The sequence below is a fragment of the Vipera ursinii genome (assembly GCF_947247035.1).
Source record: "Vipera ursinii genome assembly, chromosome: 2".
Classification (NCBI taxonomy): Eukaryota; Metazoa; Chordata; class Lepidosauria; order Squamata; family Viperidae; genus Vipera; species Vipera ursinii.
Genome location: NC_139513.1, coordinates 234,096,630 through 234,112,139, shown reverse-complemented (window position 1 = coordinate 234,112,139; position 15,510 = coordinate 234,096,630). Strand labels below are relative to the sequence as shown.

Below are 15,510 nucleotides of genomic sequence, written 5' to 3'. Positions count from 1 at the left end.
CGCCGCACCTGCGGCTGCTTGCTGCTCCTCCTCCTCCTCCTGCCGTATTGACTCTCTGCGGCCACTCGGTTCCCCCTGCAGGAGGCGATCGGGACCGCCCCCCCCGACACACGTCGCCAGCAGCGAGAGTTTCCAGCCAGGCCGGCAAATCTTTGGGGCGAGGTGCCAAAGAGAAGGAGGCGGCTTGGCTTGGATAAGCAGTGTCTGGGCAGAAAATAGGTCGGGTGCTGCAGCAAGTATGAACTCTTGGGGTTCAGCCTAAGCAGGCAAAGCTGCAGGGTGGGTTGGTTGGCTTTTCCGGCTTTGGAATAACCTTGGGAAGCTGAGGCATTGTAAGTTGGAAGTCTTTGTTTGTTGCCTAACATGACATAACATGACATGACATGACATGACATAACAAGATGGAGAAAACTAGCCAATTGTGGGATCATAAATCTTGATGAAGCCCATCATCGCTCCATGTGATGTATGCACTCAATCTACAAACGTAGTCCAAGCCTATTCACATCTGTTGTAAGGTCATTCTCTCATGGGGTTTATCTTGACATCCACTAAGAGTGGAACAAACATGCCCCATTTTCAACGCCATGTCCTCTCTTTGTCTCATCCTAAATCACAGCTGAGGCACCTTAAAGTTGCCTTGTTTCAGTTTTAAACTAGCATTTTCCCTCTTCTCCAGAGACCCTTTTTTGCCTTGAACCTAACTCAAGGGTAGGCAACCTTGGCTCTTTTATGACTCATGGACTTCAACTCCCAGAATTCCTGAGCTAGTGGAAGAGACTCGAGTGCTAAAATCCATGGGTTAGGGGGCGCAAATTACTTGCCTTGCCCCGGGTGCTGACAACCCACGCTACGCCACTGACAGAGGGATAGAATCAAGATCACGTGAAGTGTTAATACCACTTTATAATTCCTTGGTAGACCACACTGGGAATACTGCATCCAATTTTGATTGCCATGATGTAAGAAAAGGTGTTCAGACTCTAGAAAGAGTGCAGAGAAGAGCGACAAAGATGATTACGGGACTGGAGGCTAAAATATATAAAGAACAGTTGCTGGAATTGGGTATGTCTAGTTCAATGAAAAGAAGGACTAGGGGGCACATGACAGCAGTGTTCCAGTATCTCAGGGTTTTCCACAAAGAAGAGGGAGTCAACCTATTCTACAAAGCACCTGAAGGCAGGACAAGAAGCAATGGATGGAAACTAATCAAAGAGAGAAGCAACCTAGAATGAAGGAGAAATTTCCTGACAATTAGAACAATTAATCCATGGGACAAGTTGCCTTCAGAAGTGGTGAATGCTCCAGACTGGAAGTTTTCAAGAGATTGGACAGCCATTTGTTTGAAATGGTATAGGGTTTCCTGCCTGAGCAGGGGGGTTGGACTAGAAGACCTCCAAGGTCCCTTCCAACTCTGTTATTCTGTTATTATTCACTTGCTTCATAGTATGCAAAATGCTAAAATTCTATATGTGGTTGCTTGGAGAAGAAAATGCAGGCACATTCTAATTTACACACTAGAGACACATCTACCAGATCTGTACACATTTTTCAAGTCACTCCTGATTTAAATTTGTGGTGAACTAATTGCTTTCAGAGGCTGGTGCTCATCTGCTGAGAAAACCAGTCACAAAATTCCAGTTATAATTGGCTAGGGGATTAATAACATCTCTCTTTCTGAAAAATGGCTCATTGAGCACTTTTACAACCAACAGTTCCAGCCTTTCTATCTTGTCCGAAGACATGACCTCCAATAGAGTGTTATATTAGAGCTCTGAGACGCTAGTTCAGTATTGATAGTGAGAAGCCAGAGATGTCACTAACAGTGGTGGAAGCCTAATAGTCAATTCTTCTCCCTTGCTTAGAATCAATGGCTGAAGGTGTCACTGTTTCAGTGCAACTAATATAACTGGACTGAGCTTTTGTTACGTTTGCTCCTTATAAAATCATTCACCAAGTCAGCTTACAAGAATTCTCATGTTACATAGAAGTCAAGACGCCTCTCAAGAATAATTGCTACAATTCAGAATTTTTATTTATTTATTTATTTATTTATTTATTTATTTATTTATTTGGCATATCTTGAAATTTCATTAGATGTTATATTTATTAAATTTAAATAGAATGTCGGGAACTGTCAGTCCAATGAAAGAAAAATCAACCTTTCTCCCTTCATTGTCTTAAAGATTAGATATATTCACGGATGAGGGATTTGAGTCATTCTGACTATATTCACATTTTAAAGACATGGTTCATTTTCTGAATATTGGTTCAGTGTGTTGGACAGCACAAAATGAGTAGTTTTGTTATACTTCTGGGATGTGTAGAACTTTTGAATGCAGGATTAAAAAGTGTCGTGCTCTTCTTCATTCATTTTTTCCTACTAAATATTTTGTTACTTTTCCATATCTTATTATCATTCCAAGATCTATTCCAGGGGTCTTCAAACTTGGCCTTTTTATGACTTGTAAACTTCAACTCCCAGCTGGCTGAGGAATTCTGGGAGTTGAAGTCCACAAGTCATAAAAGGGCCAAGTTTGAAGACCCCTGATCTATTCCATCTGATTTTCACAGTCTCTCTTATTGTTATAAATAATTCTAATCTATGACAAATCTTTCTGCAAGAGCAGTTAAAAGCTTTCTGCTTTGCAAGACATTTTGTTACTTGTTTATATCAGATTTATATCTCACTAAAATCATAATACACTTTCAGTGACTCACAAATAAGAACAATAACATCATAAAACCTTAAAAAATACAATACATACCGATTTCACAACAGTTCAATGGCAACAACCTCCAAATGCCTTCCTGAAAAGCTCAGTTCTCAGCTATTTCTGAAAGACTGGAGCAAGCGAACCTCCCATGGGAGGCCTCTCAAAAAAGACAACTTTGAAACAGAAAAGCATAATTTCTGGGCTTCAGGCCTCCTTACCTCCCAGAAATGGGAGGTAGCTTGTGCTTCTCCTGACAAGATCAAAGCGGTCAGACCAACTCCAGTTCAGAGATTTGGTCCTGCAAGTAATAAGGAATAAGGAACAAGCCACAGAAAATTTAGAAGTTAAAACCAGCAATTGAAATTGCACCTGCAAGCTAACAGGAAACCAGTACAGCAGGAGTCTTTAAACTTGTCCCTTTTATGACTTGTGGACTTCAACTCCCAGAATTCCTCAGCCAGCGTGCCTGGCTGAGGAATTCTGGGAGTTGAAGTCCACAGGTCATAAAAGGGACAAGTTTGAAGACCCCCGCAGTGCAGGGAGCGCAGAATAGGTGTGACATGAAACTACTGCCCAGCACCCATAAACATCTGGACCATTATGAAACTTCGGGATGGTCTTTTAAAGAAGCTCCATATAGAGTACATTGCTATAGTGTATACAAGTAAAGAGAGAGAGCCACTATAGTCAGATCCTTCCACTCCAAGTAAGGTCACAATTTGGTGCCCCAACTAAGCTGGGCAAAGGGTCCCCCTGAGCAAGACCTTCCTACTGATCCAGCAGATTGCAACTGTTTCTTCACAGGGCAATACAACCCCATCCAGAGACAACACAGGGAACTTCAGTATATAACAGTAGCTCTCTCTACCTAGGATTTAATCTGAGTCTATTCTTTCCCATCCACAGTAAACATTTGTGCTGCTGATTTTAAGGGTACTTCTTCCCTTTTGTTTATTTTCCTTTTGCTATGTTAAGAAGGTATCCTGATTTCCTGATTTGATTGTTTCAATTGATATTTCAGTGTTTTTAATCATTATTAGCCATTTTAAGAATTGTATGCTGTAGAATATTGTTTAAAAAAAGATACATTGATATATCTTAAAGATCTTGGTGGTGGAGCCTTGGTGGAGCAGTGGGCTAATGCCTCCTTAATGCCACCAGCTGCCTGCAATTAGTGCAGGTTCGCATCCCACCAGGCTCAAGGTTGACTCAGCCTTCCATCCTTCCCAGGTAGGTAAAATGAGGACCCAGATTGCTGGGGGCAATAAGCTGACTTTGTAATAATGCCGTTTGGGGTGTGTGTGAAAGCCCTAATAAGCAGGCATATACATAGAATGAAGGCTACTGCTAAGCTTGTAAGCCGCCCTGAGTCTTCGGAGAAGGGCGGGATATAAATGGAATTAAAATAAAATAAAATAAAATAAAATAAATAAATAAATTTTAAAAAAAGATCTAACTGGGCTGGCAGCAGAAAATATTTCAACATTGGTTGCAGAGCAGCACCCTTCATTACAACCAAAGATAAATAGCTAATTTAGGAGATATAGAGGAGATATAGAGATATAGAGCACCACAACCATGAAGTACCACAGGTTTTTATAGTTGCTCTCCACTTACAAACCTCTGCCAATTGAAGCTACCACTTCAATCTGGTTATTGATAGAGCCCACAATAAGAGATAATTAAAAATGAATGGGATTTTTTTCCATATTCCAAAAGATAGGTTAAACCTACCATAAGTCATATTTCACCCTTGTCATATTTTATGGTTATTCTATACCCCCCTCAATTAGTACCAATATTAAGTTTCATGTTACTTCAAATATACTATAATAGCATGTGCTTCAGCAACGGTAATATTTACTGTTATGTTTTCATTGTTTATATTATATTTCTTATAGTATAAAGTATCTATGAGCTCAATAATAATATCATAAAGGGATAAACACATCACAGCGTTCAACCTAATATTTGCAGAGATTGTTTATTGACAAAGGCGTCAACTCCCAGCTAGAGACAATTGGCAATTTATTATTCTAGACATGCATCCAAGCAAAATATTATGCACTGGTAAAGCATGTAAGTGGAAAAAATAAGAAGAAAATATATTTTGAAGTATACTAAGAAGACACTAAAATGAACGAACTTTCTTTTCCAACTCATATTTGTTAAATTTAGAAAGCTGACCAACTCCATAAAGACTTTGGGTAGCAAATAACATTAAAAACTTAAGAACCAGTGAAACAAATAGCAGGACGATGTATATCCAGAAAAGGAGAGATTCCAGGTAACATCTCTACACACACACACACACACACACACACACACACACATTCATAACAGGCCCACCAGCCACCTTAAAGCAAGGTTCCATGGGAAAGAACCAGGCTATCAAAACCTTTTAAGCACAGTCTGAATGGGAGCCATGCAGATCTCTGGGAAAATGTCATTCCAAAGGGTAGGTGACCTGCTTCCTGAGTCTGTCGGGTGGCATTTTTGGTAGGTAGGACCTGAAGTAGGCAACCTGTGGCTGATCCATTTGGGGATGGGATCTTTCTGGTAAGTGCAGTGGGTTTGCTGTTTTTAAACTGTTCAGGTGTTATTTCCTAAGAACAGGGATATGAGTTCTACTATGATAACTACCTAAGGAAATCAAGTGGTAGAAAACCTGAGGCTTCTCTAAAGATGCACTGCAGATTCAGATATATTTCCCTTATAATAGGAAAGTCAACACAGCTGATACTTTCATAAAGCACTCAGAGAACATGATACTGCAAATCAAGATCATGATATTGTATATCATGACACTGTATATCAAGATATATGTGATAGTGTATATGAAGATCTGGAATCGATACCCAGGCTGACTATTAGCATGGTAGAGCCCACTATGGTTGACATTGTTTATCACGGCATTCTCTTTTATGTGATCATTTCCTTATTATTATAGCTAGAGGACTATACACGTAGATTATGTTTTTACAATAAAAATATTGTTCCGAAATAAAATTGGGCTTCTTCTGAAGTGTCATTGGCTGTTGGGTGGGGATAACCTAGACTCTTTTGAATACATGTACTCAACCCATGGATTCTGTTATACTTGCATTAAGAGGTTATTCTCAGCTGCTCCCTTCACTGGAGTTATTTTTTTTATCAGCTCTGTGGTTTATGGGAATGATTTCCATATAGCAGAGATGTCATACATCACTTCCTAAAGAGAAATCTATTCCACCAGAATGTGGAAAAATAGAAGAACATGCCCACAACACTGAGCAATTCTTCTGCATGCGTAAGCATTATGCATTCTTATTGGTATGAATTGAATTTATGGGCAGGCTAGCTTCCTGCTCCAAGTCCTTTATTTTGTGTTCATCTGCCCTCTGACTGTTTTACAATTTTCATTAGTGCTCATAAATAATCAACCAGCTCTCTTCTAGCAAAGGAAGATCTTGTTTTACTTTTATCTTAGTACAAGGAACATCTGGATTAATCCTTTTTGTCTAGCATTTTGTGCTATGGAAGAAATTATCAATAAATAAGTAATGTATCCATCCCCTCGGGTGTTGTTGTTTTTTACCACTTGCATTTTGAATGGAAGAACAATTAACTATAGCCTCTACACAGCTTAAAGTTTAGCCATGCAAAGCTTGTTGGTAATATCACTTTTTTAAAGAGGACATCTGTTTAGGTCATGGCATATTTCTCTTGGGTAATGCCTGATTATAGTATTGTATGTCTCTGTGATTTATCTGTCATGAGAGATTATGAAATTTGGTCTATTCAAAATATCTATGAAGAAAGCAAAGATTCCAAACTGAAAAGATAGGGTTGATTGACAGAGATGAGAAACCAACAATGGTACCATGAATGATAAAGGTCTGTATGTGGAGTTTGTAGTAAGGGGTAATTTTAGCTTTAGCGATTCCTGTTTACACATGAAAAATTTACCAAGCCTCAATCGATGCTCTCATGTTTAACACAGTGAGCTAGATTCATTCCCTGTAAGAGTTTCAACAGATTTATGGAAGAAGTGGCAGTGCATCAACTGTGAAATTCATTGCTTTTGCAAAACCCTTTTCTGCTTCTTAAAGCTTATGAAAACCGGAGAATACACACATTTTCAAAGGAGCTGCTACCATTTTTATAATTGCTCAATTTAAAATGGTGTTTTATTCAACAGACAGCTACCAGGTGTAACATCAGAAATATTTCTACTCCCCGGACAATGTGCTGTTAAGAGCTTTAGAAACAAAATATGCATTATACTGATTGGTCCTGATGGTACCCCTTTTTTGTAAGCTTTTTGCAGTCCGCATATTTTCCTCAATTTATTAATAGGAAGCCTACATAGTTCATTCAACAGCCTTTGATACAGAGGCTGGTGTTCTTTTTCCAGCAATGAAACTTTTCTGCACAATTGACTTTCTCAGAGTTGATCTTCTAGGTCTAACTTAGTATAGGTAAAGGTAAAGGTTCCCCCGCACATGCGTGCTAGTCGTTTCCGACTCTAGGGGCTGGTGCTCATCTCCGTTTCAAAGCCGAAGAGCCAGCACTTGTCCGAGGATGTCTCCGTGGTCATGTGGCCGGCATGACTAGACACCAAAGGTGCACGGAACGCTGTTACCTTCCCACCGTAGTGGTCTCTATTTTTCTAGTTGCATTTTTTACGTGCTTTTGAACTGCTAGGTTGGCAGAAGCTGGGACAGGCGCTCACTCTGTTACGTGGCACTCAGGATTCAACCCGCCAAACTGCCGACCTTCTGATTGACAAGCTCAGCATCTTAACCCACTGAGCCACTGCGTCCCTTAACTTAGTATAATTATAGCTGTAACAAAGTGCTGTTTTAGATTATCACACATTAAATACAAGTCTTCTCTGCAGATAGATCATAGCATTGTACCTCCAAAAGTATGGAAATAAATATTCAGGGGTATTAGCATTAATTTGGTCATGAAACTGACTAGTCTAAATCAGGATTAGTGAGGTAGATTGATAACAGAAAAGATGTATTTATTTAAAGAAATAGTGAAGATAGGCAAAGCCAGCCACATTATCAGTGGGCAGTAGGATCTCTGTAGGTATGTGTGTCTCTGTCTGTGTGTGTCTGTGTCTGTGTGTGAAGGTGTGCTTGTGTGCATAAGCAGACACATGCAAAGAGCCTGAGATTAGCAATCTCAAGAAAAAGAGCAGGCACAATAAAATGCAAAGAGAAGATACAGAGTTAATTCCTAACTTCATCCACAGCTTGCTGTCCCTTGTGAGGTGCTAAGCATCAGTGCCACTAATGCCAAATTTCCAAGGATATTTCAGGATTCGTGAAAGAAAATTATCTCATCATTAAGGTTCACTTGAGAGCTGCAGTCTTTGTACTGTCAAGTGTAAATTCTTCACAGAGATGCTAATTAATATCTTTAATTATGGATTAAACAGTGGTTGATATGAGAGGCTTTCCTGTGTCCTCTTGCTCTTTCAGGACTACTTTAATATCTTTGCCACTGGGCTGAGGGATGTAAAATGACAAATTCCCACCCAACCCTTCTTTTCCATGAACTGGCAATCATCTTCTGCAAAAGGATTCTGCCTTCTATGAGATTACTGAAGAACAATAAGCTAATTTTATTGACAAAAACTTTTATGAGCAGTGTTTTATACATTTTAATACCAATATGTATAACTGGAGAGCAGCTTGGCCTATACTCAAGTAAACACTTGATTAGAGCAAGCATCCAGGTCAGAAGTTGAAGTTTTCCAAAGGCCAGTTGGCACTTCTGAAATTATCACGATGCAGCATGTGACAAGTGTCAGATTAAAAACTACAGGCCAAGTAAGCATCCTCTGGCAAACAACAGTGGTTATGCTTCATTGGAGCAGAAGTAAGACAGCAAGTGCCCATCTCATTTCTGGTAAGATATTATGAAACTATAAAGAATAAAGCACCTGTTTGACATGCTGGCACCTTTACCTATTTAATTCTGAGTTTCTCTATTCCTATGGCAAGAGAATGGATGTAGACAGGCTTGAAAGTTAGAATAGACTGGGACCCATGTACAGGCTGCATGTTTCTGCTCTGGGATCAACTGTGGGTATCTGATTCAGGAGAGATGCTTTTTTTTTGCCTTTACACTGGGACTGGCTGGGGAATTCTGGGTGTTGAAGTCCACGGGTCATAAAGTTGCCATAGTTCCCCACCCACGTGCTAGACTTCTTTCTGAAAGCATGGGAATGGGAAACCCAGTGCTTTTTTTGTAAAAGAAAAAGGTGCCGGAACTCACACATGTCATACAACCTGCCTTGCCTACCCTACAAGGTTCCATCCAAAAAAGGTGCCGGAACTCCGTTCTGAGCGTTCTATGAGAAAAAAAGCCCTGGGGAAACCTACAGAAAACATCTTCCACTGGCTAGGGCTCACCTTTTGGTATGAGAAGGAAACCTGTAACTTCACAACAGAGAATATCAAAAAGGATCTAGTGCACAATAAAACCTAGCTCATGTATTAAGACCTGAAAAATTAAGTACATGATTCAGTTCCAGATGCCGATTCTGAGGGAAGTTTCTTCAACCTCGTCAATTTAAGGGATCGTGGCACAAGGAAGGTGAGGCACATAGCCCATAACTTTGACCACCATTGTCTCTTGGTTCTCAAAGCAGAGTGGTTCTTTGCCTTGCAACAAAGACTAGTGATGAGCAAGTACAACTGTCATATCAGCCAGCATATCCCAGCATCAGCCTTTTAATGATGTTGGTTACAATACGCTAACACTCTTCCCAGAGTTATAATCAAAAGTAGCAGTCATCCCCTTGGACCCAGATATTTGCTTGGACCCAGATATTTGTCATAGGCTGGATCTAAGCTTGTTCCAGCCAAGTTCAGTGTTGAATACAAATGTTCATGCTTGTTTCTGAACATTTTCTCTGATGCCATTTGTCATAACTGAATACATAGACCACAGCAGCTCAAAGTCCTGCAGACAACTTAACAGGGCCGTCCTCAGTCTGGGGCCTTCCAAATGTGATAAAGGTTTAAGGCTGGCACAGCACATTGTAGGTCCTCAAATGCAATTTTGTTGCAAGAGAAAATACCTTTCTTGAGTTTTGAAGTCATGGTGTATATATCACAGCTTTAATTTCGCAGATGATTGCATGATGCTTCCCAACTCTCCCACATCAATTTTTTTCAAAGAAAACTTTGAATCAATAGAAGGATCTGCACACCTTTTTGTTAAAAATCCCAGTGGAGTCAATTCCACGTTATGTAAAACAAGAATTTGGCTCAAGAAAAACATTGTGGAACACAAGAAACAATCATTCTTTTTCATATTCATTTCACATAAATGGGGAAATAAAATACTGCAAACACGTTACAGTGGACCAGATGAAAGATCTGTCTAATCTGATGTCCTCTTTCTCATTCTGACCAAGAAAATGCCAATAGGAAATATATATACTGAGGTCAATAGTGCTATTGTTATATTCCAGCAACTGTTATTCATAAGATACCTCTGATCACAAGATATGCTCACCATAATAATAGCCGTTAAGCCCCATGTCTCTCTCCAACCTTAATATTTATTTGATGGAAGGTTAGGATAAGTTTTCAACTAACATTCATTTACAAGTGAAAGGAACCAGCTGTTCTCATGCAATACAGTATTTTGTAAAGGCTTTTATTTTTTCCTTTCATATACAAATATTTGATTGAAGTAGTCTGAGAACCAGATATTCCATAGCCTGTTAAATATCCCTCAACATTCTGACACAGAAAGATAAAGTCCTTCTTTCAAACCATATTTTTTACAATAAATCTTTGTTGCTCCAACTTAAGAGATACAGCAGTATCATCTCTGTTACTTGACAGGGGAAACTGCAGAATTAGTAGCAACAATTTATAAAACCATACTTAATTCACATATCAACTTACTCTCAGATGAAACTGTTGAGTGAGCATTTTAAGCTATATATCTTAAACATTTCATGCTTCAAAATATCATAATAGTCTGAGTGATGTTAAGGTATTTAGATTGCTTTTCTTTTTTGTTTCACCCAAATGCATCTACATTTTGGCAGGAGACAACCAGATCTAGCAGCAATTAAGACTTTTCATATATGATTCCCACAGGTTTCAAGTTTTGTATTTTCAATCATTATCCCAACAAATACTTACCTGCACCTAAGGATCACTTTTGTGCATAGCTCCTCAGCGTACCTATGCAGCAAGTATGTTGGAAAACTCTGAGGTTGTTTACAGAAACATAGCGGTTGATCAGTTCAATATCTCTATTTGTTTAAACTTGCCAGGATGCTAATGTTGCTTTCCAGATTTGCTAATGTTCTATATTTGTAATTTGCTAACTTGATCTGTGGCTTGAAAGCAGCCACAGGCATAGAATGGCATGACAAAATATCAACACTCCTCAGCTTCACTTGGTGAACAGAATAGTACTTTTAATATGATAAGCCTCATACTTCCACTAGAGTGATAGAAATAACACTAGTCTGACCTACAATCAAACATAATTTAAAATTAAATTGAAGCACTAGATATGGTACTCTGCACATGGCAGAAAACAGAAGACAGGCTATTTACTTTAGGAATTATATATATATATTGACTGATGAGAGGGACATTGCAAAGCCCAAATCCCAATCTACAAGACACTTCAGCAAAACAGGCAGATGTTTTAAGAGAAAAGTTGACCTTCTGACCTTCCTGATATAGTCTCAAAGATCTTTGAAGGAACAAATCCAACTTGACTTTCCTGGCAGAACTTCATCTCTGAGATAGCTGCATTGCAATGTATGTGGAGAAGCAGTGCCAGGAAGCCATGTGGTTAAAGGTCTGCTCAAGTAAACAGTTTACTAAGGCTGCAACAGAAGGCTGTTGGAAAAGTCTCCACTTTGGTTTGCTTACAGATCAGTGGCCTGTGATGTGTAAAAAGCAAAAAAAGAGAAGCCATTATGCTTTTACTACACAGAACCACTGAGGTTACAGTGTTGAATTGAACCTGGGAGATTTGGATTCAAGTCCAATCTCAGCTATGGAATCTCAGTAGGTGATGTTGAATCAGTCATTGTGTCTCACCTCAGCATACAGCTAGTCCATAAATTCTGTTGCTAAGTGACAGAGTTGTCAAGTGAGGTTTGCCCCATTGTACAATCTTTCTTGCCATGGTTGTTAACTGAGCCATTGCAGTTGTTAAATTACTAATAGAATTGTTAAGTGAATTTGGTTTCCCCATTGACTTTGCTTGTCAGAAGGTCACAAAAGGGGATCACATGACCTGGGATACTGCAACCATCATAAATATGTGCCAATTGCCAAGTGTCCAAATTTTGAGCACATGACCATGGGAATGCTTCAATAGTCATAACTGTGAAAGATGATCATAAGTCACCTTTTCAGTGCTCCTGTAACTTTCAGTGGCATGGTAACTGTAATCCCAATTAGGTCTCCTTTCTGCACTGGAGAAATAGTCCCACTAGACCAATAGAAATTTTTACCAATTCAAATTACAGGTAGAAAAATAGAACGAAAATCACTTGAAGAAATGAATCTGAGATGTCAGTTTCTTCTTTATTTTTGAAAAACCTTTGTGCTGAAAAATGAGAAAATGACACAGTATGTTGCTGCATGGCCCATGTGCTTTAGTTAGCACAACTAAATTAATTTCATGTAAATATCTATGCTTATCGTTGCAGCTTTTCATTTTGTTAATTGTCTATGTTACATTTTATTCATTGAACTGCTATAATATATTCAGCGTTTATTTTCTTCACTAGGTTATCACTCTTTAGTATGGACATTTTCTTTTCCTTTGCATTGCATACATAGGTCGAGAAGTTCCAATATATTATTAAATTATAGTGTGGAGCAAAAATTTAATGCCCTACCCAAAGTCAATAAGCCTGAACCAGTTCATTCAAACCATTAGATCAGGTTACAAGGGCTATAACCCGATGCAATCTATTGCATTCTCACATTTACCAGACTCTTCTGCCAATTTCATTGAATTTACCACATTGCGTTTCTTTCCTTCCATGTTTACAGCAAAGGCAGCAGAAAAAAGGGGAACCGGGGTAGGGTGGGCATGCTGCACTAAATAACATAAGTAAAGGTTAAGAAACCTTGCTACAGATATGCAGGTCCCAGTGGCAAATTTAATTCAGTTCAATTAACCCTTCCTCATCCTTTGGAAGATGTAACAAAACAAAAAATTGGTAAGGTTTATTATGTCTGATACAGCAGCATCTAGAGCACATTGTAAAAAATAATATGGCAGACACTGTAATCAGAAAACATTTCTTGTGTTAACTGTCATATAGGCGGGAAATTGAGAAGCGATCCTGCAAAAGGCTGGGCTGCTTCAGAAAAGGATGAAATTATACTTTATAAAATTACACAGAGTGGAAGTGATTAGAAAGGTGTCTTTCTTTCTCATAGCAGATCTGAGATCATTCAGTGAAGCTGATTGGTAAGGATTCAGGATAAAGGAAGTAAACTATTGTTTCTTTTTTTTTGCATAGCACATTTTTAAACTATGGATTTCAGTCGCAAAATATAGTGATAGACACTACCTTATATATCTTTAAAAATCATTCGCATCTACTGAAAATAAATGTTTAGGAATGATATTGTTAGGAGTAGGAGGAATGTTCATTTAATTCACATTTGAATACAATATTAACAAGTTTACATTTTAAAACCAATGCACAAACCTAAGTTTGGTTATCATTTCAAATTGGATTATTCCAAATTTTGCAATACAGTTTGCTAATCAACATACATATTTCCCTGAAAAGAAGACAGCTCAGAATTTAAGACAAGTCCTCCCAAAGAATGTTTAGATAACCTTCCAAAAAGTCGGTCTCAATTATACTATTCATAATGAAACCAAGATATTTTTTCCATTTTAAGTGTAACTTTGGGGGGTGCTGTATGCTTCCTTTTGATATATTAATGAAGAGTTAATACAAAACAACATTTATGCATTATTTCACCAAGCCTCAGGAAAAGGGCTGTTATGACTATTCCTCCAGATCAGCAACCACTTTAATAATGTATTTTAGAATATTTGATATCCTGAGTGCACAACTATTGCATATGTATTTGTTTTTTTTATTTTTGACTACGATGTGTTTCTTTTAACCCAAATTATAGAACCAGAGTATATTTCAGTCAGATGATTGGGATACCCTGGAAATACAACTAATACTACAGCATAGACAGCATTATATTGGGGAATAATGCAAAGCAATAACTATAATAGGCAGAACCATTAACCAGAAAGGAGGTTTGGGGAAATTTGCACTGAAATTTCAGTAAGAACTTTATTTTCAGAAAACATTCTCAAGTCCAACAATCACTAGATTCGTCAAAATGAGAAACTGGGAAAAAAAACAAACCTGATAGATTTGGAAAAATGAGAAGCTTGAGACTGAAATGTGATATTTGTCCTATAGTATCTCATTTGGGTGGCTAAATGTACCTGAGTGCCTGTGCTGGACAAGTATATATTCAGCTGCTCCATTTTATATCTAGTTTAGGAATTAGGAATCGTGTTAGTGTATACAGCATTTACAGGGTTAATACAGCACCCTAGTAGCATTGTATGTAAGAACATGTAACATTTACAGGGTTAAACATTATTTCCTCAAGAGATGCCTTATGGGAATTGTAGTCTAACTGTTTAGTGAAAACCATGATTACTTAGTTAAGTGGGTGGAGTATAAAGTTTTATGGCAGAACCTCTGGGCTTTATCTTTGTTCTACATCTCTTCACGAAAGCATGCAAGGATGCTTCTTCACTCCAAAACAATATGGGGTAAATTTACCTTCAATCTTTTACACTGTCAAGATGAAAAGATGTCCCATGGTTGGATGTTCTTATCAGCAAACGTAAGTCTGCCTAGGATGCCTGACCAATAAAAGTCTGTTTTACACCATTCTGCAGAGTTTATGCTATTTGGATCATTAATTATAAGGCATTTTATATTCATGTTCCACAATAGTGCCAGTGTGGAAAAGGTATTAGCCACACATGTTGCTTTTCAGTGCCCAAACGTTTATGGATGTCTCCTGCAGAAACAACATGCTGAGCTAGCCAGGACATGATCCAGCAGGAGTCTTACTGAAATACTTTCAGTTCTCTCCAGATCTAATATTTTATGGCAGCATAACTACTTTAAAAGAAAAGGAATAACTCTGTTCATAGGAGCACTGTAAAAAATGGGCCCCATATTCCAAACAGTTAAAAGTTATTTGTCATGCCTACACAGAAGAGGAAAGAGGTAACAGCACTGATTATGTTTTCAGGAGGATGACTGGTTAGAGTCACGTACAGATGATTTCAACCAGTAATGCAAAAGCAAGACTTTCTCTATTAACCCAGAGCTATCCACTTTGTTGGCAGCAGCCAGATTCTTCTAGGGAAATTTAATATTCAACGATGCAACCAAAAGTACATCTAAGTACCAAATCTCTTCTCCATTATACAGTTCTTCACACACACAGTCCCTACCCCTGCACTTCCTTACTAAGTAATCAATTAACTAGGTGGTTATGGAAGTTCCCCCCCCCTTAGAAATTGCTTCCTTTGATAAGGTTTTGTATATATATATAGAGAGAGAGGTAGAATGTTAAAACCCCTCTCCAAGCTTGCCAATACATTCCTATTGCATGAATATTGATGCTTGGTGTTATGTATCCAGTGCAGGCATCTGCATAGCAACAGCCACTAGGGGGCGTTGGCCTGGACGGTTTTGGCAGGAACCCTAGTTTCAGCGGGAAATCTAGGG

General features: G+C 38.5%; 1 protein-coding gene across 1 annotated transcript in view; it reads right to left on the bottom strand.

Moving 5' to 3' along the window:
• The window catches only part of LRRC2 (leucine rich repeat containing 2), an 89,434-nt gene extending 78,428 nt beyond the window's left edge, over positions 1–11,006 (bottom strand). The window contains exon 1 of the mRNA XM_083351244.1: positions 10,880–11,006. The gene's annotated coding sequence lies outside the window, so the exon portion shown is untranslated. The remainder of the gene's footprint in view (positions 1–10,879) is intronic.
• Between the last annotated feature and the right edge of the window lie 4,504 nt (positions 11,007–15,510).